Source organism: Bos indicus x Bos taurus, chromosome 6 (assembly GCF_003369695.1).
Source record: "Bos indicus x Bos taurus breed Angus x Brahman F1 hybrid chromosome 6, Bos_hybrid_MaternalHap_v2.0, whole genome shotgun sequence".
Taxonomy (NCBI): Eukaryota; Metazoa; Chordata; class Mammalia; order Artiodactyla; family Bovidae; genus Bos; species Bos indicus x Bos taurus.
In genome coordinates this window covers 16,235,253-16,260,096 of record NC_040081.1, presented here as the reverse complement: position 1 = coordinate 16,260,096, position 24,844 = coordinate 16,235,253, and the positions used below count along the sequence as shown (strand labels likewise).

Here is a 24,844-nt window from a genome sequence, read left to right as displayed (position 1 = left end):
AATGTGTGGTTGGGACTCAGGCCCAGCGCTTCCTCCTTCCATGAGGCCACACTGCCCCTGGATTAAAGGTTAACTGGACAGCATACACATTCTATCATGAAGTGGGCATGTGAAAGTAAAAGAAATGTTTCAGATTGAGGCTTTGAAGACTTTGCACTACAGGAAAAAACTCTGAAGGAGGAATTAGGTAAGACGAAAACCAAGATTTAACAATCGTCACCAGCAGAAAGAAGGAAAAAGAATTTCAAAAGAAGGTTAGTTGAAATGTTAAGTATTCGGAAGGTGGTTAAAGGCGAGGACAGACCACCTCCTAATGAGATCACCATTAGCCGAAGTCAAACAGCTGCAAGTCATCACTGACACCTCGGTCTCCCTTACCAAGCAGTAACAAAGCCCAGTTGAATCCTCCTTTCTGGCACTTCTTTCCCATTCTTCCTGCTCCCTTCAAGTCTCAGGCCCTTATAGTTTCACAGCTGAAAACTGCAGCAGCTTGGTCTCCTGCCTTCCAGTCTGTGTCATTTACTTTATACTTTTGAGCTTAATCTCCCTAAAAGACTGTCTGACCATATTACTCTTTGGTATAGAAATCAAAATGGTTTTCTACTAACCACACAACATTCATCCTGATAGTCTTTTCCATTACCCATAGGCATTTTAAATTTAACTGCTCCCATTACACTATACATCTTAAACTCATATGTCAATTACATCTCAATAAAACTGGGAAAAAATTAAAATTTTAAGAGTTGAAAAAAAAAATAAATATATAACCTATTCCCCAATATAACCCTAGTCAACCTTATGAGCTCTGTGACCATTATACTACCCATTGGACTTAGTACAAGTCTATCTGTGCCTCAGTTTATCATCAATGAAATAGGAATAAATAATACTTGCCTCATAATTAAATGGCAACCCACTCCAGTGTTCTTGCCTGGCGAATCCCACGGACGGGGGAGCCTGGTGGGCTGCCGTCTATGGGGTCGCACAGAGTCGGACACAACTGAAGCAACTTAGCAGCAGCAGCAGCAGCCTCATAACTATTTTGAGAATAAAATGAATTTGATGCATATAAAACACTTGAAACAGTGGCTGTACTGCTCAATAAGTGCTCAATAAACATTAACAATCATTATTATCATTTTAAATTATTGCTTTTACTACCTTTACAGTCAAATATTATACAGCACCACAACATAAATGTAATCTGTAAATCCATAAATAATGATACAAACTATTGTTAAAATTATTATCATTTTAAAAATAAAGCAACCAAGGGAGATTTCCTATGAAGACTAGGAGGTAATAAAAACCATAAAAATGTTTAGCAGCCTTATTCCAAAGTATAGTATTTCAACGTATGTTTAACTTCTTAAAGTAAAAAAGAACACTCCTCAAAGCCAACGTCATTTCATGTTTATTATGCATTACTATTGAGGCTTTTGAACTCTGGTGTTGGAGAAGACTCTTGAGAGTCCCTTGGACTGCAAGGAGATCCAACCAGTCCATTCTGAAGGAGATCAGCCCTGGGATTTCTTTGGAAGGAATGATGCTAAAGCTGAAACTCCAGTCACTTTGGCCACCTCATGCGAAGAGTTGACTCATCAGAAAAGACTCTGATGCTGGGAGGGATTGGGGGCAGGAGGAGAAGGGGACGACAGAGGATGAGATGGCTGGATGGCATCACTGACTCGATGGACGTGAGTCTGAGTGAACTCCGGGAGTTGGTGATGGACAGGGAGGCCTGGCGTGCTGCGATTCATGGGTTGGACACGACTGAGCGACTGATCTGATCTGATCTGATACCATTGTTCAAGACATGGGGTTCCTCCCAAGACTGTTTAATTTAGTTCATAACTGAGATACAATGACATGAAATAAACAATGCAAGAAGATAAATTATTCGAGGCTACATCAGAGGTCAATATGTTAACACCACAGCAAAGTCTGAGGAAGAAATCACACAGCTAGGATCTGTCAGAAGTGCTTCATGCAGGAGGTGGGAAAGGGGAAAATAAGCAGTGTTCATTGAAGTATACAGGATCTGAGGATCATATGTGATTTAACCATTGAGCATGCATACAAGCTCAGTCATATCCAACTCTTTGCAACCCCATGGACTATACTCCACCAGGCTCTTCTGTCCATGGGATTCCCCAGGCAAGAACACTGGAGTGGGTTGCCATTTCCTCCTCCAGAGGATCTTTTTGACCTAAGGATTGAACCTGCATCTCCTGCATTGCAGGTAGATTCTTTACCATTAAGCTATCTGAGAAGAGTTAACAGTACTATACTATATATTTGAAAGTTGCTAAGAGAATAGATCTTAAAAGTTCTCATCACAAGAAAACAAATTTTTAAAATATTGCTCCTCACAGTATACAGTTTAGTGCTAGACATATTACAAATGCTAAGTAAATACTCCTTGAATGGAATCAGCTTTTACGTATAAAGAAATTAACAGTGTTCTCCTCTAACAGGTGACTTTGCCCACTTGAGCATCTCTGAAGCATCTCTCAAGGTGCTCTTATAGCAAATCATTGATGTAGTAATACTATTTTATTTTAATGTACAGTCATTTTATTTTATATTTTAAAATACAGTAATTTTAAATGTCCTTGGCCTATATTATTTCCCTTTTGTTTTCTCATAACAAGGAACTTTTGATTCCTGTAAGGTGAAGGTCAGCCTGATCTGGATTTCTGGCCTGTACATTTTCAGAGCACTTCTCCCATTTTCCCATACATTTACCTACTCTACTCTTAAAAGCATAGTGTAATGCAAGCTCTAAAACTCCCCCATCCTAGCCATAACCGAAAAAAATTATAGCATATAATACAGCATCATTCTATATATCTAAACCACAGTGGGCCAGACAGAGCCATTCTTAGTTCATTAGCAAAAGTTTCTTTTTTTAAAAGTGTCATCCAATTTGCAAAGTGCATATTCCTGCCTTCAGCGTTTATTTGTCAAAAGGGTCATAATTAAGCTCAATCTGGAAAAAATGCTGAGAAAGATATATTTATTTTTAAGTTCTTTATGCACAGTAGCATTTTATTAGAAGGAATGATTTTGGGGCAATTTGTCCATCAAAATCTTTCAGATTAAGGGCAATACTTTTTTTAGTCACAAATTATGAAATCCTTTATAATATATCAGGCAGAGATTTGCTAGAGACATATTTCAAAAGAACACAATAATCAGCCTTAAAAGTAGTAATCTTTTCACTGTATTCATTACTAACCAGTTTTTGATGACTCTGGTTTATGCATAAAGGATGGCATGCTGCTGCTGCTGCTGCTGCTAAGTCGCTTCAGTCGTGTCCAACTCTGTGCGACCCCATGGACTGCAGCCTTCCTGGCTCCTTCGTCCATGGGATTTTCCAGGCAAGAGTACTGGACTGAGTTGCCATTGCCTTCTCCGAAAGGATGGCATACTCAGGTTCAAATACTGGCAATAAGTGGGAGGGAGGTTCAGGAGCGAGGGGACATATGTACACCTATGGCTGATTCATGTTGATGTTTGGCAGAAACCAACACAATTCTGTAAAGCAATTGTCCTTCAATTAAAAAAATAATAAATTTTAAAAAGTACTAGCAATAAGAATAATTAAAAGATTAGAAAATAAGATACAATATGAAAGAAAGAGGAAAAAAGAAACCTCATATATTGGAGGAAAACAGAAAAACATGGTAGTAACCTAAGTAGGTGTACAAAGCTCTTAATTTCACCAAAGATAAGAAATGAGTTTATATTACAGCAAAAGAAATTAGTTTAGATATTAGAAAGACATGTCTAATTTGAGGTTTTTTGGTTCCTACAATCCAGCTACAGACTCTGTTTCAACGGAAATTGTTATAAGGTTGATGGATAGATTAATAATCTGAACATTGTTTAAAACAAAGTCCTCTCTGCCTCTGGAATTTTATACTATATTCCTGCCTCATTTTCTGTCACTGAGCCATGTGTGTTCTCCCACTTACATTTTCTAAATGTTCTTCTTTCGTGCTACCTTGAGAATGTACTTTGCATAGTAATGAAAAAGCTACTACGTGCTGTGCTGTGCTTAGTCACTCAGTCCTGTCGATTCTTTGTGACCCCATGGACCGAGCTCCTCTGTCCATGGGGATTCTCCAGGCAAGAATACTGGAGTGGGTTGCCATGCCCTCCTCCAGGGGATCTTCCCAACCCAGAGATCAAACCCAGGTCTCCCACCTTGCAGGCAGAGCCTTTACTGTCTAAGCCACCAGGGAAGTCCAAGAATACTGGAGTGTAGCCTATCCTTTCTTCGGGGGATCTTCCTGACCCAGGAATTAAACCCAGGTCTCCTGCACTGCAGGTGGATTCTTTACCAGCTGAGCTATCAGGGAAGCCCAAGAGCTACTACACTCTACCACTCGCCTCACCCCCCAAAAAAGGCATACCTGAATCATTCATACATTAAATAAACATCTGCTAAGTGTTCTCCATGGGCTATGAGAAACTCTTGAACTTTGGGCACACAACGCTGGGGGAAAAAAGTTCCTTCCTACATGTACTTTAGAATCAAACCATCTTAACATATTATAAAAAAGGATTACAAGTACAGAAAAAATTTTTAAGGACTGCATTCTATGGAATCCAGACAAAAGAACATAAGCAGGAGAACTTAAGCTCCAGGAAGAGAAGAAGGTTTAAGCAGGAATTGAAGGCTGAGGGAGACGAAGAGTCTCCTGTGACGTCATGGGTAGAGGTTCAGAGGTTGCAAAGGAGCACACAGCATGGGAGAGCAGAAGAGAGTGCTATATGGCTCAAGGACAGCCAGAAGGGCCCGAGATGAGGGTGGAAGGCGGATGCAGCTCCAGTAGAGGTCCGCCCTGTTCAGATATTTGGACTTGTTTCCAGAGTCACCAGACTCCACTTTAGAAAGACCACTCTGGCTACAGTGTGGAAAACAGACTGGAAGAAAGCAATAACAAAGTAGGGGAAATCAGGCTGTTACCATCACCCAAGGAAAGATATGGGTGGGCAGGACGAGAGTTGCAGCAGAAGCAGCAGAGAAGAACAGACAGATCTGAGACATCTGGGAGGACAGACATGCCCCAGTGAATGAAAAATGACAAAGTTAAGAATAGTTCTCAAGAGGTTGGTTTGGACAATGAGCACCATTCACTGAGAAAGGTGCAAAGGGAGGAACAAAGTTGATTTGTATTTATTTATTATTTATTAGGGAATAATAAATTCAGTTCAATCTGCTTTGAGTTTTGAGCTGCCCAACCAGAGATCAGGCTGATCAAGTCTCTCTAAGGAGATTTCAAATGAAATTCAACAACACATGGTTTTCGCCTCTGATGTTGAGAAATTAATTAATTGTATTATATTTTAAAGAGACTAACACCACTTTTGTTGAAGGAAGTAAATGTTTTCTAACTTAGAAACACAGTCTTGCTAAAAGACAGGTTAATAGGTACACTATAATTTCTAGTTAATCTACTTATAATGTCTTTTTTTAATAAAGAAAATTGAAAACAAGTCCAGGCTCAAGTCCATGAATCACACTCTTGTTCAGGCATTTTTGACATTTCCAATTTTAACCATGTCACTAAGATGGAAAAATTCATGATTTAGTAAGCTGAGCAGCACTGACTGATCATCTAGTATTTAATTAGAAAATCCTCAGGTTTTCAGGGCAAATCATGAGCTATGTCGGTTCAACTCTCTTATTCAAATCTATTAACCTATCTATTAAAATTTGAGAACTGAGACATTGAAAAATATTCAGCATGGGCTAAAACTTTGGACTAAAGATCATATCTGCAAAAAACACTAGCTGAAAGTCGAAGGAGCAGTTTAAACAGCACCACTTTCTTTAAATAAACTATGCTTTCTCTTTGGTATTTTTTATCAATTAACAGTGATATTTTAATATGTTTTCACTAAGATGACATAATTAAGGCAATAGATACCTATTTTAACATGCATTTTTTTGATGTAATAATAGTATATACTATAAATCATTTGAACTACACAAGGAATTAAAGATATAACAGCAGAATACGAATGAATGTCAGGATTATTCTCCAATACAGCCATTGTTGTGGCCCCATGCTATACACCACCAGACTTTTTAAAATTTCACTTTCAGAATAACTGATCTGCTTTTTCTGATAATCTGCACACTAAATGGCTATTAAAAACAGGCAACATTAAGAAGATAAACACTCAGAAAATCAACCTAAAAAAATTAAAGCATTACATGATGTATCGAATTTTACTGGTATACTCGTTTTCAAAGCACAGAAACTACACAGGAGCCATTTCAGTGAATACAGCCCTTTTTCTGCAGTCCTTTCACATTAACATAAGACGGAGACTCATGCTGGAGAAGACTCTTGAGAGTCCCTTGGACTGCAAGGAGATCCAACCAGTCCATCCTAAAGGAAATTCCTGAATATTCATTGGAAGGACTGATGGTGAAGCTGAAACTCCAATACTTTGACTGCCTGATGTGAAGAGCTGACTCATTGGAAAAGACCCTGATGCTGGGAAAGACTGAAGGCAGGAGGAGAAGGGGACGACAGAGGATCAGATGGTTGGATGGCATCACCAACTCAATGGACAGGCGTTTGAGCAAACTCCGGGAGATGGTGAGGGACAGAGAGGCCTGGCATGCTGCGATTCATGGGGTCACAAAGAGCTGGACACAACTGAGCAACTAAACAACAACATATTAACATAATTCTTTTCAACAGTCCTCTTCTCCCAGGTGCTCTTTTATTCCCTATGCATCCTTCCTGCTACTAACAGTACCTCCAAATATTTACTTTGCTAAAGTTTTCTTTTTTTAATAGTCTCTTATGGTAATAAGTATACATGCTTGCCTGTTGAGTCACTTCAGTCACATCCAACTCTTTGCAACCCTATGGACTGTAGCCCACCAGTCTTCTCTGTCCATGGGATTCTCCAGGCAAGAATACTAGAGTGGTTTGCCATGCCCTCCTTCAGGCGATCTTCCCAATACAGGGACTGAACCCATGTCTCCTGTGGCTCCTGCACTGCAGGTGGATTCTTTACTGCTGAGCCACTGGGGAAGCTCCCAATAGGTATAATAGTTAAGAAGTATAAGCTTGGACTCCATAATAACTAAGAACTAAGCTCCGGGAGTTGGACAGGGAAGCCTGGCATGCTGCAGTCCATGGGGTTGCAGAGTTGGATAAGACTGAGTGACTGAACTGAACTGAACCTCCATTTTAAAAAGTACCTGATACGTGAAAGTTATTTAGCCTCCTGGGGGGCGCATTTATCCCATCTACAAAATTGGGCTAATAGGTTATTGTAAGGATTAACTGAGATATTATGTGAAAAATACTTAATGCTTGATACTTGGTATAAAGCGTATCAGCTAATACTTTTATTATTTTCTGGAAGGCTATGGAAGAGCAGCTAAGGAAGCTACTCTTATTCTCTAGAAATAAAGAGGCAAAGATAAATGACCTTCAGAAACATGCATAAAAATGGGATATATCAAAGAAAGAATGCTAATAACCGAGTTTATGCTTTAAGCATAACATCCAATATCCTAAAAACTCCCCATTCACCTCAAAATATACTTTATAGATTGCTTTCGTTGTTGGCACTAGGTTTGTCGAGATAAAGAAGCCAGGAAAGAATATGTTAATAATCTAGGGCGAACCTTCAAAACTAAATGGGTGCCTCCTGACCAGTCAGCACGACCTCCTCAGTACATAATGTTTACACCCATTTACTAGTAAATACCAACTTTTAGTTACATATTTTTGGGAATTCCCTTGCAGTCCAGTGGTTAGAACTTGGTGCTTTCACTGCCGTGGGCCCAGCGGTGTGCCCCCCCCTCCCCAAAAGAGGTATTCTCTGAGGCGGAAAAAAAGACAAATAAATGAGTATTCACTGTAGAAGACAGGGTAAAGATTATTCTCAGCCACAGGAAAAGTGACATAAAAATATAGACACAAATCTTTTTCTGTACAGTTGAATTGCATGTTTGTTCAAGTGAAAAACAAGTAGTAATTTTGGTTATAAACTGAACCCAGGACTTTCATTGTGTCAGCCTTTTGGGAGTTCTTTGAGAGCCTTCACTATTGTATTTCAAGCTTATTCTGCATTATGTCTTAATTAGATTAAACTACATCACTTGAATCTGAGATCATCCTAAATCACATGATGGAAAAGCTAATGAACCCAAATGCTGAGCTACAGCTCTTAAAATCAGTGGGAAACATCTACAGAGTTTTTGATGGGTTTGTAAAAACTGTCCTTTTAGTCACCTTTCCAAATACACTATCAGAAACCTCCATTTATCTAGCCCTACTGGTAGCAAATACAAGCCCAAGCTCTCATTCCTATGACTGACAAAATAAGAGAGCGTAATACATCTGCTTAAATCCCATATTTACCCATTATTTGAATAAAAGTTTTCCAAACACACAAAAGTTCTTTTCACATTCAAAACATTAAATGTTCTTTACTATTCAATTGTATTTATAAGGATCTAAAAATGAAAAAAAAAAAAAAAAAAAACTCAAAGAAACTAGGAAATAAGCCAACTTTTTAAAAATATTCAATGTCCCTGATCAAGTTAAACAAAACTCCATTGTCAGTTTTCAGCATAATAGTCAAACAAAAAAATTTCACACTTCATATTTTTTTTTAATTTAGTCAGTACAGCTTTGTATATGTCCTTTATGAATAACACAGTACAAAACTACCCAAAAGACCTTTAATCAAATTAGACTTTATCTGAGGTTTGGATTTAGCTCATATTGTCTATTTATGACATCCATTCATCAAGATTATTTTGTTAGTATGGAAAAATTGTAAGAGAGATTATCTGGGAGAAAGAAATCTAAAACTTTAAAATGCCGAATTTAAGTTACCATAAAATTTGGACTATAAGTAAATCATCACACTGACGGAAATTCACCTTTAAACATTTTTTAAAAGGTGTGAATATCTGCAGTGTATTACAAACACAACACTGTTTGAACAAAGCTCAATTATTTTCACCACAGGTAATAGCATATGCATGAAGAGACTGGAGTGACCAAAGGATGTCTATCTGCAGCTATTTGAACTTTTTTCCCATTGTTTTTTCTTTTCAAGAAACTGTTACAATTAGGGTAGGTACTTATGCACATTTAATCACAAGGTTCGTATATACTTTATGTTGCAAACTACTGCTGTTGTGAGGTCCTAAGTGGTGACTACTGTCCTAATAAAGCATATGGAACATACATGAACCAAAAAGGTGACAGTGACAGTCGCTCAGTCGTATCTGACTCTTTACGACCCCATGGATGTAGCCTAGAAGGCTCCTCTGTCCATGGAATTCTCCAGGCAAGAATGCTGGAGTAGGTAGCCATTCCCTTCTCCAGGGAATCTTCCTGAGCCAGGGATCGAACCTGGGTCTCCTACACTGCAGGCAGATTCTTTACCTTCTGAGCCATGAAGGAATACTTGCATGCATAAGCCACCTCTGGAAAGATTATGCAAGAAATAGGCTACTGTGATGTCTTCTGGAGAAAAGAGCAGGTTTTTAGGAAAAAAATACTTCTTTTATCTTTATATTCTTGTACAATGAACCTGGGTAACTCCTTCAAAAATAAACTATTCTGAAATGAAATAAGTGGAGCCAAAGACATGCACAAATTTAATACTGTTTATGTTTATGAAACAGAAAAAGATTAAAAGTCAGTCATGATAACCTAGTATGTATGAACCAGAAAAGGGATTTGCTAAATGGGACTACTTCCACTGCTCAGGAGGGCAAATCCATACATCCAGGCCTCAGCACAAGGCTGGCCTCAGAGCATGAGTTGGCTTAACAGAAGGTACCCAGTCTCTGAGACCTGACGGCACCCTTTGTTAAGGAGACCGCCTCCTCTTGGTTCCCTTCTTCATGGTGACTCACCATGTTGCCCCTTCACCATCCACATAAATCTGTAGAGAATTAAGGGGGAGGACCCTCTCCTGGAACCTTCCCCCAGAGGATGCAGTCTAGCCTCCTTCATGACACTCAGGCATTTAGAGCTACTTCTCCAACTCTTCCCAGTTGGTGCAGTGGTAAAGAATCCATGTGCCAATGCAGGAGACATGGGTTCAGTCCCTGGGTTGGAAAGATCCCCTGGCATAGGAAACAGCAACTAGCTCCAGTATTCTGCCTGGAAAATTCCACAGGTACAGTCCATGGAGTATCCAAAGAGTTGAACATGACTGAGCACACACACACACACACACACTCCACTCTTGACCTTTTTCTTAGTTTTCCCTGTTTACTATTTATACTACACAACACCAGTGGTTTACGTGAGCAGGCCCTTCTTGCACAAAATTACACTAGTTCATTTATTTGGTAAATATTTACCGAGACTCTGCCATGTGTCAGGCTAAGTGTTAGGCGCTGAAAATTTTATGGAATGTAATTCTTTCAATAAAAACTAGAATTTAAAGACCAGAGGCTTCTACAACTTAGCCACCAAAATTATTCTATTCCATTTATTTAACACCTTCCTGTGTGACAGCATGATGCTAGATGCCTACTATACTTTGTTCCTAATTCTTAATGGATGTTAGCATTTCTATTTTATGAATGAGAAAACTGAGGCTGGATGGATTTCAGTCATGTGCCCAAGGTCAAACAGTTGGTAAGTTTGAGCATCAGAGCCAGTTCTATCTGGTTCCAAAGCCTACGTTCACTCACTGGGTACACCACTGCTGCCTCCGTGAAAAATAATCAACTTTCTTGTTTGCATTAATTTAGAATATAGTGCCATTTTCTTTTCCATTTATTATTTTTACTCAAAAACACTTAAATGCAAAATTCCTAACAACATAGAAGAGCAGAAGCTAAAATGTAAATTTAATGAAGGCAAATAAAATAATGCTGGCTGTTAAAAAAAGCTGGGAGAGAAAATGCCAAATTTTATAGTGCACTACATTCTATAAAATAGAACCTAACTGAAATTGACATCACTTCCTCTGGCCTTCTTTACCCTTTGGCCTTAAATAAGTGGCTATTAAAGAGAATAGTCTTTCTTTCGCTAAAATAAATTAAGTGAATATAGCTCCTTCATTCGTGTGATGAAACACCCCCAGGAGGCCAACTATGTCAACTTCTACCCTGTCTTCACAGTCATGTGAAAATCCCATCTACCATCTTGGATTTGGTCTTTAGAGGCCTAAATTTTCAAAGACTCTGTAATTCATTATATTAAATATTATTGAATACCAGTTACATGCTATGAACTGTGCAAAAGAGAAATTTGACCAGCACCTTTCCAGGGAATTATTTATGTAAAAAACTTCAACCCTGGACACCATAGTTATTTTTCATACTGATGAGTTCCTTTTTACTTCAAATTTTAAGATGTGACTTAGAACCTGGGGAGAAAGCATATAATTTTTATAGTGTTCATGCTAAACTTTTTCAAAGAATCAGCAGGGGTGGGGGGAGGGAAATTAAATCCTTCCAAAATTCCACCAATGTTTTCATTGTAAAGACTTTTTCTCTGAAAGTCTTCACTTAGCATGCAGGGCATTTTTGTAAATTTTTGAAAAGTTGGATTAAGAATCAAGAAGCCTCTTTCCAATTGTATCACAGTGAAATCATGGAGGGGGCTGAAGTTTTTCTTTAATGTGTGGAACAGCGTGCAAATGAAACACCACTTCCTACATGTCATTATTAAAATATATCACATTGTTACTCTCCTTCAGTTCAGTTCAGTTCAGTGGCTCAGTTGTGTCCAATTCTTTGCAACCCCATGAATCGCAGCATGCCAGGCCTCCCTGTCCATCACCAACTCCCGGAGTTCACTCAGACTCACGTCCATCGAGTCAGTGATGCCATCCAGCCATCTCATCCTCTGTCGTCCCCTTCTCCTCCTGCCCCCAATCCCTCCCAGCATCAGAGTCTTTTCCAATGAGTCAACTGCATGAGGTAGCCAAAGTACTGGAGTTTCCTCTCCTTAAATGGCCAAATTTTAAGCAAGTATATACTTTGGAAATAATTTAATCCAACTCCATAATTTAAAGGATATAGAAACTAAGGTAATCATGACAGCATTATTTACGATTAGCCAAAAAATCTTTTTTGTAACCTGAGTTCATTGATAGTTGTGTTACCCAACTCTTCATAAAGCTCTTTGAAAGCAGAGATTCTCCAGCAAATGCTCACTGAGTATACACTATGAGAGAGGCACTGTGTAGGGTAGACAGGCCCCCAAATAAATAACTGAGATGTGAAGAAGTATTCCTATGAGAGCAATCTATCGAAATCCTCAATAGAGGTTCTAACTATGCCTGGAAGACTTGGGGGGAGGCATGTCACCTGGATTGACATTTGAGCAGGTTTTGAAGCATAAGCAGGCAGAGATTAATAGAGAACACTGCAGGCAAAAATAAGAAAGCAAAGACACAAAGTAGAAACCAGCATATCTGAGGGAATGAAGACTATAAGCACGGTGTCAAGTGGGCTTCATCCTAAAAGCAATGGGGAGGGCTCTCCTGGTGGCTCAGTGGTAAAGAGTCCGTGTGCCAGTGCTGGAGACACAGGTGCAATCCCTGACCTGAGAAGATCCCAAGGCCTTGGAGCAACTAAGACCGTGTGCCACAGCTATTGAGTCTGTGCTCTAGAGCCTGGGAGTGGCAGCTACTGAAGTCCATGCGCCCAAGAGCCTGTGCTCCAAAAAAAGAGCGTGGCCTTCCCACTCACTGAAACTAGAGAAAAATATCAGAGCAGCAACGAAGGCCTAGCACAACCAAAAATAAATAAAGTAAAATTATTTTTAAAAGCATGGTGAGTGAATGGAGATATTTAAGCATGACATAAAACTTGCATTTTAGAAATGTCCTCAGACGGCCTTTTGAAGAACCACCAGAGGTAGAGATGTAAGGGATTGGGTAATATCTGAACTAAGTTCCAGACAGAGAAGATCAAGAGACATTAGATGCCACACATTGGATTGCTTCCTTTGTAACCCCACCCAGCTCAGCAAAATATTCCAATCTCACCAGAGTCTCAATTAATACAAAAAGAAAGATTATTATAATTGTCTGAATTACTAAGTCAGTACTTTGGAAGTCACTAAGTCACCAAATTGGAAGACTAAGTCTTCCAACAAAAAGTAATGAGATTTTTAAAAACTAAGCATGAGTTGATTGTGTAAGAAATATATCCCCAGATTTTTATTGAACTAAATGCTAATAATTGAAATTTCAAATTTACCTCAAATTTGCCAAGTACCACATAGAGTCTTATATAGTCTTATGGAAGAACCAAATTGGCACTGAACTACATCAGCAAATTGGGCTGCTTAAAAATCATTAATATACAGAAAATGAATGTAACTTTTGCATTTCTTACTTGCCAGAAGATAATAATACACCAAGTTCTCAAAATAATGTGTTTTCATATGATTATTACTTCTGAATAGATGTAATTAGTTGATTGAAAGCAATTATGTTTGACCCAATGGTTTCTAATAGCATCAAAGGTACTAATGGCCACCTGTCTCGGTGTGTCAGCAATCCTATTTTAAGGAAATTATTACTCTGTGCTTAAGCAGAAGACCCATCCTAGCAATCAGAAAAAGAAAAGGTTGACACCTCCAACTTGGACAAGTGTGGCATTACCTGTGGGTCTTGGTTTTCTTCTGTGCAAATTGTGATAATAATGCCTGTCATACCTGCTGTCCAGGTTGCTGTAGAGATCAAATGAGTATAAAAACAAAGAATTTTTAAAGGACATTTCTCCTTTACACGGTGAAACACAGGATTACCGGACACACAGACGCAAATCCTCTTTCCTCCAGATAGCACATACAATCAGTACCACTCACCTTAGAAATCAGTCATGTATCATGCGATGCTCCTTTGTATTTATATTACACAATCTCCAATCTGTCAAAGTATATTTTATTTTCCTATCAATCAGATGTTTTATTTTTTCAATTTGAAAAAAAGTTGACAATCAAAACTCAATTCAAAATCTGCTTTTCTGGTTCTTTAATTTAAAAACACCTTAATTTTCTGTGTAAAGATTATTTTCATCTCAAATTTCCAATTTTGGATATAACAGAAAGAGATGAAAAGAAAAATACACAATTTAATAAGATTCTAATAAATTAAACTGATATTATTCTTTTTAGCTTTAGACTGGTTTACAGAGGGAGAAGTCATTTCCACAGATTAATTGGAAATTAATTAATAAATTAATTAATCATTTAGTGAATTTATATAAAATTCTTTCATCTAATATTTTATATTAATATTGTTGAATATGTAGGAAATATGCCAAGTCCTAAGGGACAGAAGCAATCGCATAAAAATGCTAGAAATTATCTTTCCAATTAATGTCTATTAAAACAAATAATCTAAGAATTCAAAGAAATATACAAAGCTATCTCTTTCTTTATAAAGCTAAATTAAGTATTTAGGACACTTGAAAGTATAAATGGAAAACCATATTCTATGTATAACTGAAAAATTATGACTAAATTCAGCAATTAAAACTGGTATAATAGATATTTAAGTAGCTTGGTATAGTACATGTGGTTATGATACTTAAAATTGTCTAGAAATAATATACTGTGTATCTTATATAATACACAGATGATTAACTTTCTCTATGAAAATTTTCAGCATGCATTAACACAATAAAAACCATTGACTATATTTTACCACAAATAATTGAGACCCAGAGTTATTGATTGTTGAACTTTCCTTTGACTGTGTTTAAAATACGTTAGTTTTTACATGGAAGGTACATGTGTACACAATGACCCTCTTTATGGAGCCAGTGTTTTACTAAATCCCTTTTTGTCCCTCTACAAAAGGGCAGGCTTAGCCTACCGACAAAACAGCTGAAAAGAACAGCAGCAACGAGTAAATGTCCCCCTGCTGGGTCTATAAAAAGTGTCCGTTCCCGTCATGAAGAAGGCGGGCATGTAACATGGTTAGGAGCAAGTACTGGAGCTATTGTGCATTGTGTATGATCTCGAGTAGAGAAAACCATCTGTCCTTTTGCCCTGAAAAAGGACCCCCTGTGAGCCTCTTCTCATGGGCCATTACAGCTTCCGTCAACCCTAACACTGCACAGGCTTTGAACTGATGTCTGTCTGTCACAAAAGTTCATCACTGACCACTTTTCCCCAGAGGTTTCATGGGGTTTTAGGCTGAAGTGACCAACCACGACCTAACAAAAAGATTAGTGTGTCTGGACACAAAGCAAGATAGAGATATGAGGGACCCTCTTTGTAACATCCTGCCACACAGAATAGAAAACAGTGGATGTAGTCAACTACAGAATATGCAGAAGCGCCCGAGGGAGAAGAAAAGAGGATTTGGAAAGGGACTCTGTCTTCCCTTGGAAACAAGTGCTCTTTACTGCCAACAGGCGTTTTCCCGAAGAGTTGTAATAATTCTGTCTCTTTATATAAGAAATATTACCAGAAATGACAATTTTATTCAACCTCAGGCAAAATGAAGAATAGAGTGCAATGTTAGGTTTCTCTCTGTAAAGTTTTATTTTAGAAGGCAATCATTGGTAGAGCTATAGAATTATAACAGGCCCTGGGGTTTGTCTACACACCACCCTGCTGCCAAAGCGGTAAACGCCTTCCTACAAAACCTCTGACAGGAAGCCATGTGAGGGTCCTCTCTCAGCCTCCCTCCTCTGGGCAAATGCCCATACACTGTCCAGTGTTAACCTCAAAGACAATATCTTCTCTAGTCTTCCCTGGCTCACTCTTCTCTGCTTACACTGCTCTCACAGAACTGATAACATTTAACTATGCTTATTACACGTGTCTCTTTTTACTAGATGATAAGCCCTCAAGGATAAAGGGGCTTCCCTGGTAGCTCAGCTGGTAAAGAATCCTCCTACAAAGCAGGAGACCCAGGTTCAATTCCTGGGTCAGGAAGATCCCCTGGAGAAGGGATAAGCTACCCACTCCAGTATTCTTGGGCTTCCCTGGTGGCTCAGCTGATAAAGAATCCACCTGCAGTGCAGGAGACCTGGGTTCAATCCCTGGGTTGGGAAGATCCCCTGAAGAAGAGAAAAGCTACTCACTCCAATATTCTGGCCTGGAGAAATCCATGGACTGTATAGACCCTGAGGTCCCAAAGAGTCGGACATGACTGAGCAAATTTCACCTTCACTTTACAAAGATAAAGATTATGTCATATTATTGTATATACCTAAGACAGTGCTTGACACATAGTAGGCAATTAATAACTATTTTCACTGTCATTCTTGAAATCTCCCCATGATAGACAGCCCACCACAGCAAAAGGAAGCCACTTTTTAAAAACTGAAATGTAGTTAATTTATAGTGTTGTGTTAGAAAGGAAGCCATTTTTAAACAAGAACGTTGTTGGGAGTGGAGTAGGTACCAAGATTTATCCCTGTTAACTTCTTCCCAGATCCAAGTTCTGCTCTGCAGTTCTAAGCAGACATGGTCCACCACACATCTGACAATAGCCACCCTGCTTCCTTAACATCACTACCATCTCTAGCTCTTGTCTTTTTCAAGCTAAGTGTTCCTATTTTCTTCTGCTGTTATTCCTTTAAGATAAATTTCAGATGTTAAAAAATATATTTTTTGATGTCTTTCATCCTCATTGCCTTTCATCTCTCTAGAACTGCTCTCATTTGTCAGTATTTCCTTCAAAACTAAACAAAATACTACATGCATGGTTCTGTCTGTGCATCACACAGGAAAACTGCTACCTACTTGTCCCAGGCACAAGTTACAAATGCAGCCTTGTATGTTCCTCTTCACCTTCTCCTTCCGCCTGTGCTTCTGAAAGGGATGATTGAAAACTTCAGTGGGATTAGCACCTCTGTTTTCCCCATGAAAATATATTTTACCAACCAGACAGGAAACCCCTGTGTAAAGTCCGTCATCATTCACACGTTTATACTAATTTCCAAAAAGCCTCAAATAAGCAGTTGCTTCGAGTAATTAGCCTGATTGAAAGACAAGAGGCAGGAGTGGGGCAAAAGAGGGAGGAAGGAAAATCTTACTGATTTCTCCAGTTTTGAAAGAGAATTTCTTCTCAAAGTATGTAGCAACTAATTTGGATTTTTCCTGTAATAAATATCAGAACAATGTCCCAAGAAAATCTGGCTTCCTACACTTCAATAACAAATAAGTCTTTATTGAAAATATTAACACATAGTTCATAGAGAAAGTTCACTTAGTAGTAAATATCAATGCCTTGGAAGTCTTTCATAGAACTGAGATCATTTCCATGTATCTGATTCTGTTAGGGGAAGCACACTGACTGAAACCGCCCACCCTGGCCAAGCCCTTTAGTAACCATTCACGTGAGTTGTTTTATGACATGAGATCCTGGTAAGGAATACAGAACTAATAAGCCACCACCAACCGGAAGAGTTCGGGAAAGGTCAAAAGGAGACACCGCGTGTCCGTCCACTTTCCAGAATCCCTCTCGCTAGCATCCATCTTGGCTGGGCGATGCGTGCGCCACCAGGAAAGACTCTAAATTAGAATGGTTGGCCAAAGACAACCTGGAAACTAATCCCATCACCATAAAACCCGAGACTGTGAGCCACATGGCAGATCAGTTCTCCTGGGTTCCCTTACCCTACTGCTCTCCACCCGGGTGCTGTTTCCCAATAAAATCTCTTGCTTTGTCAGCACATGTGTCTCCTCGGACAATTCATTTCCAAGTGTTAGACAAGAGCCCAATTTAGGGCCCTGGAAGGGGTCCCCTTTCCTGCAACAATTCTACTTCTTGCAGTTCAATATTAGTTTTTCTGGCCCAATTAATATATCTTATTATCATTATGTTACACCATGACTTGCATGTGAGTATTTTCTAAACTCAATATGTGCTGTTATTTTAATGAACTTGAGTTGAATCAGCACATCAATCCAGGCCACCTCTCTGCAAACACAATAATAGAACTTGATCTATTCATTTTCAAACCCATTATAGTCTACTAGTCAGACAGCATGCAACTATGGGACTTTATAAATGTACAATGATTATATCTTCTGTCTAGCATTCATATTTCATATATATATATATATTTTTTTTTTTTTTGGTGTGAACCTTCTTTTTTTTTTTTTTATTTTAAATTTTTAAAAGAAAATCCATCCTGAACCCTCCTCCCTCCTCCCTCCCCATACCATCCCTCTGGGTCGTCCCAGTGCACCAGTCCCAAGCATCCAGCATCGTGCATTGAACCTGGACTGGCATCTCGTTTCATACATGACATTTCACATGTTTCAATGCCATTCTCCCAAATCTTACCACCCTCTCCCTCTCCCACAGAGTCCATAAGCCTGTTCTATACATCAGTGTCTCTTTTGCTGTCTCGTATACAGGGTTATCATTACCATCTTTCTAAATTCCATATATATGCGTTAGTATACTGTATTGGTGTTTGTCCTTCTGGTATATTTTTAAATGGTATACTGAAATAAATATTTGGCAGCTTCATCAAAGAAAAAGGCTAGATGCCTTAAACTATATATTTTTTTAAATTTAGTCCTATAGTTTCTTGAGAAATGTTTTTTATGTTCTTCCTATGAAAGCTATTTTATAGAACTGAATGGCCATTTATCAGTTCTTACAGAATTCTAAAGAACTAAATATACTATCATACATATAAGAAATGCATTTCTTATGAAAATTTACAATATGCTATACTGAGTCCTTAGGTCTGGCTAATTATGAGAAACAGCCTTCTCTTAATGAGGTAGTTAAAATAAGAATATTTCCCCCAAGGACTACCTTTCAGTTTCAATTCTGTTCATGAAGAATTTGGTGACTTGGACAAGGGGTTCACCTCCCTTGAAGAACTCTCAACAAATGATTTTTTTTAAGAAAGTAAACTAATCCTCCAATTTGTTACAACTGGTTTAATGTTTAAGTTTAAAATCTTTTTAAACTGTAGTTATGAGATTTTCATAGTCAAGGACCAAGGAATGCAACTGATTTAGTGTTTATCCATTAAGAAGGTAATTTTGTGATTAAAAAAAAATATATATATATATATATATATACCTCTCTCATAATTAAAAGCAAACTATGAGTTCTTGAAAAGTTAAAAAAAAGTGTATAAAAGCAAATAATCTAATATAAAAGATATTTAAAAAAAATGTTTTCTAAAAAACAGACCACTTATGAAAAAAAATCCTACAATTAAGGGTTCAAACATGAATCACTGTTGTGTCATGAAGTTGCTCAGTCGTGTCCAACTCTTTGCAAGTCTGTGTACTGTAGCCTACCAGGCTCCTCCCTCCATGGGATTCTCCAGGCTAGAGTACTGGAGTGGGTTGCCATTTCCTTCTCCAGGGAAAGTTCCCAACCCAGGGATTGAACCTGGGTCTCCTGCATTCCAGGCAGACACTTTAACCTCTGAGCCACCAGGGAAGCCCCTTAGTCAGATCTAATAAAGAAATCCCAATCTAATGATTCTAAGGGTACTGAAAGATGTGCCAGGGTCTAGCAGCTAGCAAAGGGTCTACATCATCTTATGAAGAAGCTACTTTTCATAGAGGTCTTCCACAAACTGACCTACACCCCCCTGCTTCAGAGCAAGCATATTCTCACAGAAGCCTTCAGAACAGAGCCAATGCAAAAACACTTTCTTCTTTGGTGATGATCCTTTTAACAGCCTAAATAATCACACTGAGATTCAAACATTTTCATTGACCTTAAACTGTTGTCTTTCACACAAGTGAACGCTCACTCTCTGGGTCTGCTTTAGGACCGAAGAAAACACACAGATATTAAACACTTCAACAGGCCTGAACAAAGAAGATGAAAATATGAGCAAATTTTAAGTATTCTCCTCTCTTTACCAAAGTGCATTACTCTATGTTGAAAAGATATTTTAAGGTGAAAAACAACCCAAATGTTTATCCATTGACAGTCTTGTTTCAATTATACATCCATTCAGTGGAATTGTATTTAGCTGTTAAAGCAACAAAGAATGAGACAGTATTGCCTATAAAATATTCTTGCCAAAAATGCTTAACCTGAATCTTATCAATTTTAAAGGAAACACACCCTTTTGGCTCTGCGAGCAGCACCATGGCGGCTGGCAAGAACAAAAGCCTTACGGAAGGCAGAAAAAACGGAGCCAAGAAGAAAATGGTTGATCTATTTTCTAAAAAAGATTGGTAGGACATGAAAGCACGAGCTATGAGAACTATGGAAAACACTAGTCACAAGAACTCAAGAAACCAAAATTGACCTGATGGCCTCAAGGGTCATGTTTTTGAAACAAGCCTTGCTGATCTGCAGGATGATAATTGCATTCAGAAAATCCAAGAGAATTACTGAGGATGTTCAGAGGAAAAAAACTGCATGACTAACTTCTGTGGTATGGATCTTACTTATAAAAAATGTACTCTATGATCAAAAAAAACGGCAGACCATGATTGAAGCGCATGTTGATGTCAAGGCTAGTGTCGGTTATTTTCTTCATTTGTTCTGTGTTGGCTTTACTAAAAATCTCAATAATCAGAGTCAGAAGACCTCTTACACCAAACACTAGTAGAAAGACCTACTGAAAAAACCTACGACTTTTTAAGACATTGTTTAATTTTTCTTTTGTGATTAAGAATGAAACCCAGCAACTATAGATTATGAGATTGCTATGAATTGACTTTATGTCACGACCTGAAAATTGCTGTCTTGAACAAATCCCTGACATCAGCTTGCTATATTTTTAGAATTTTTCTCTTTTCCAAAAACAGGAAAGAAAACCTAGGTTCCAAATAAATGAGGTATTTTTTAAAGTTGGAGGTGTGGGAAGAACAGTTATTTTGACATTTTTAGATTGCTTTTTAATCAAACAGTAGAAATTCTAACTTTGCAAGGACGGACTAGTACTCCATATCTCAAGCCACCTTTGGAATGTTTAATTGGCCTGAGTGTCCACTCTGGAAGGCGCGTGGATCTGAGCTGACTGTGCCCTAAAGGGGCAACTTGGTCCCGTAATGGTCACAACTAATAATCTACTCAAAGCATATTTTTATATGCATGAAGTACAATAGCTTTCAATGGGAAAGGCCACTTCCAAGTTCTTAATGGTTATTAATCTGTTTTCCCCCCAAATACTGGATTAACAGATTATGCCCAGCTAGTTAATAAGGAGCGACACTAAAGTAAAGGGGCTTCCCTGGTGGCTCAGTGGTAAAGAATCCGCCTGCCAGTGTTAGAGACTCAGGAGACATGGGTTAGATCCCAGGGGTGGGAAGATCCTCTGGAGAAGGAAATGGCAACCCACTCCAGTATTCTTGCTTGGAAAATCCCATGGACAGAGGAGCCTGGTGGGCTACAGTCCATGGGATCGCAAAAGAGTTGGAAACAATTTAGGGACTAAACAAAAACAACTAAAGTAAAGAGATTAATAGAAGGTGTTTTGGGACTCTCTGGGTTTCTTGGACTTGGGTGATTATTTCCTTCCCCATTTTAGGGAAGTTTTCCACTATTATCTCCTCAAGTATTTTCTCATGGTCTTTCTTTTTGTCTTCTTCTTCTGGAACCCCTATGATTTGAATGTTGTAGCGTTTAATAGGAGAAACACCCCAAGACACATATTAATCAAATTAACAAAGATCAAACACAAAGAACAAATATTAAAAGCAGCAAGGGAAAAACAACAAATAACACACAAGGGAATTCCCATAAGGATAACAGGTGATCTTTCAATAGAAACTCTTCAAGCCAGGAGGGAATGGCAAGACATACTTAAAATGATGAAAGAAAATAACCTACAGCCCAGATTATTGTACCCAGCAAGGATCTCATTCAAGTATGAAGGAGAAATCAAAAGCTTTTCAGACAAGCAAAAGCTGAGAGAATTCTGCACCACCAAACCAGCTCTCCAACAAATACTAAACGATATTCTCTAGACAGGAAACACAAAAACAGTGTATAAACTCGAACCCAAAACAATAAAGTAAATGGCAACGGGATCATACTTATCAGTAGTTACCTTAAACGTAAATGGATTGAATGCCCCAACCAAAAGACAAAGACTGGCTGAATGGATACAAAAACAAGACCCCTACATATGTTGTCTACAAGAGACCCACCTCAAAACAGGGGACACATACAGACTGAAAGTGAAGGGCTGGAAAAAGATTTTCCATGCAAATAGGAACCAAAAGAAAGCAGGAGTAGCAATACTCATATCAGATAAAATAGACTTTAAAACAAAGGCTGTGAAAAGAGACAAAGAAGGTCACTACATAATGATCAAAGGATCAATCCAAGAAGATATAACAATTATAAATATATACGCACCCAACATGGGAGCACCACAGTACATAAGACAAATGCTAACAAGTATGAAAGGAGAAATTAACAATAACACAATAATAGTGGGAGACTTTAATACCCCACTCACACCTATGGATAGATCAACTAAACAGAAAATTAACAAGGAAACACAAACTTTAAACGATACAATAGACCAGTTAGACCTAATTGATATCTATAGGACATTTCATCCCAAAACAATGAATTTCACCTTTTTCTCAAGTGCACATGGAACCTTCTCCAGGATAGATCACATCCTGGGCCATAAAGCTAGCCTTGGTAAATTCAAAAAAAATAGAAATCATTCCAAGCATTTTTTCTGACCACAATGCAGTAAGATTAGATCTCAATTACAGGAGAAAAACTATTAAAAATTCCAACATATGGAGGCTGAACAACACGCTGCTGAATAACCAACAAATCACAGAAGAAATCAAAAAAGAAATCAAAATTTGCATAGAAACGAATGAAAATGAAAACACAACAACCCAAAACCTGTGGGACACAGTAAAAGCAGTCCTAAGGGGAAAGTTCATAGCAATACAGGCACACCTCAAGAAACAAGAAAAAAGTCAAATAAATAACCTAACTCTACACTTAAAGCAACTAGAAAAGGAAGAAATGAAGAACCCCAGGGTTAGTAGAAGGAAAGAAATCTTAAAAATTAGAGCAGAAATAAATGCAAAAGAAACAAAAGAGACCATAGCAAAAATCAACAAAACCAAAAGCTGGTTCTTTGAAAGGATAAATAAAATTGACAAACCATTAGCCAGACTCATCAAGAAACAAAGGGAGAAAAATCAAATCAACAAAATTAGAAACGAAAATGGAGAGATCACAACAGACAACACAGAAATACAAAAGATCATAAGAGACTACTATCAACAATTATATGCCAATAAAATGGACAACGTGGAAGAAATGGACAAATTCTTAGAAAAGTACAACTTTCCAAAACTCGACCAGGAAGAAATAGAAAATCTTAACAGACCCATCACAAGCATGGAAATTGAAACTGTAATCAAAAATCTTCCAGCAAACAAAAGCCCCGGTCTAGATGGCTTCACAGCTGAATTCTACCAAAAATTTAGAGAAAAGCTGACACCTATCCTGCTCAAACTCTTCCAAAAAATTGCAGAGGAAGGTAAACTTCCAAACTCATTCTATGAGGCCACCATCACCCTAATACCAAAACCTGACAAAGATCCCACAAAAAAGAAAACTACAGGCCAATATCACTGATGAACATAGATGCAAAAATCCTTAACAAAATTCTAGCAATCAGAATCCAACAACACATTAAAAAGATCATACACCATGATCAAGTGGGCTTTATCCCACGCATGCAAGGATTCTTCAATATCCGCAAATCAATCAATGTAATACACCACATTAACAAATTGAAAAATAAAAACCATATGATTATCTCAATAGATGCAGAGAAAGCCTTTGACAAAATTCAACATCCATTTATGATAAAAACTCTCCAGAAAGCAGGAATAGAAGGAACATACCTCAACATAATAAAAGCTATATATGACAAACCCACAGCAAACATTATCCTCAATGGTGAAAAATTGAAAGCATTTCCTCTAAAGTCAGGAACAAGACAAGGGTGCCCACTTTCACCATTACTATTCAACATAGTTTTGGAAGTTTTGGCCACAGCAATCAGAGCAGAAAAAGAAATAAAAGGAATCCAAACTGGAAAAGAAGAAGTAAAACTCTCACTATTTGCAGACGACATGATCCTCTACATAGAAAACCCTAAAGATTCCACCAGAAAATTACTAGAAATAATCAATGACTATAGTAAAGTTGCAGGATATAAAATCAACACACAGAAATCCCTTGCATTCCTATATACTAATAATGAGAAAACTGAAAGAGAAATTAAGGAAACAATTCCATTCACCATTGCAATGGAAAGAATAAAATACTTAGGAATATATCTACCTAAAGAAACTAAAGACCTATATATAGAAAACTATAAAACACTGGTGAAAGAAATCAAAGAGGACACTAATAGATGGAGAAATATACCATGTTCATGGATTGGAAGAATCAATATAGTGAAAATGAGTATACTACCCAAAGCAATTTATAGATTCAACGCAATCCCTATCAAGCTACCAACAGTATTCTTCACAGAGCTAGAACAAATAATTTCACAATTTGTATGGAAATACAAAAAACCTCGAATAGCCAAAGCGATCTTGAGAAAGAAGAATGGAACTGGAGGAATCAACCTACCTGACTTCAGGCTCTACTACAAAGCCAAGTTATCAAGACAGTATGGTACTGGCACAAAGACAGAAATATAGATCAATGGAATAAAATAGAAAGCCCAGAGATAAATCCATGCACATATGGACACCTTATCTTTGACAAAGGAGGCAAGAATATACAATGGATTAAAGACAATCTCTTTAACAAGCGGTGCTGGGAAATCTGGTCAACCACTTGTAAAAGAATGAAACTAGACCACTTTCTAACACCATACACCAAAATAAACTCAAAATGG

The 24,844-nt window shown here is 38.0% G+C and overlaps 1 protein-coding gene, 1 non-coding gene and 1 pseudogene across 7 annotated transcripts in view; 1 reads left to right on the top strand and 2 right to left on the bottom strand.

Annotated features, from left to right (window-relative positions):
- Nucleotides 1-24,844, bottom strand: part of COL25A1 (collagen type XXV alpha 1 chain) — a 516,002-nt gene that overhangs the window by 465,570 nt on the left and 25,588 nt on the right. The window lies entirely within an intron of this gene.
- On the bottom strand, nt 19,348-19,419 carry TRNAS-GGA. Its single transcript has one exon. It is a non-coding gene; the product is annotated as a tRNA-Ser (tRNA).
- LOC113894040 lies at nt 19,994-20,548 on the top strand (annotated as a pseudogene).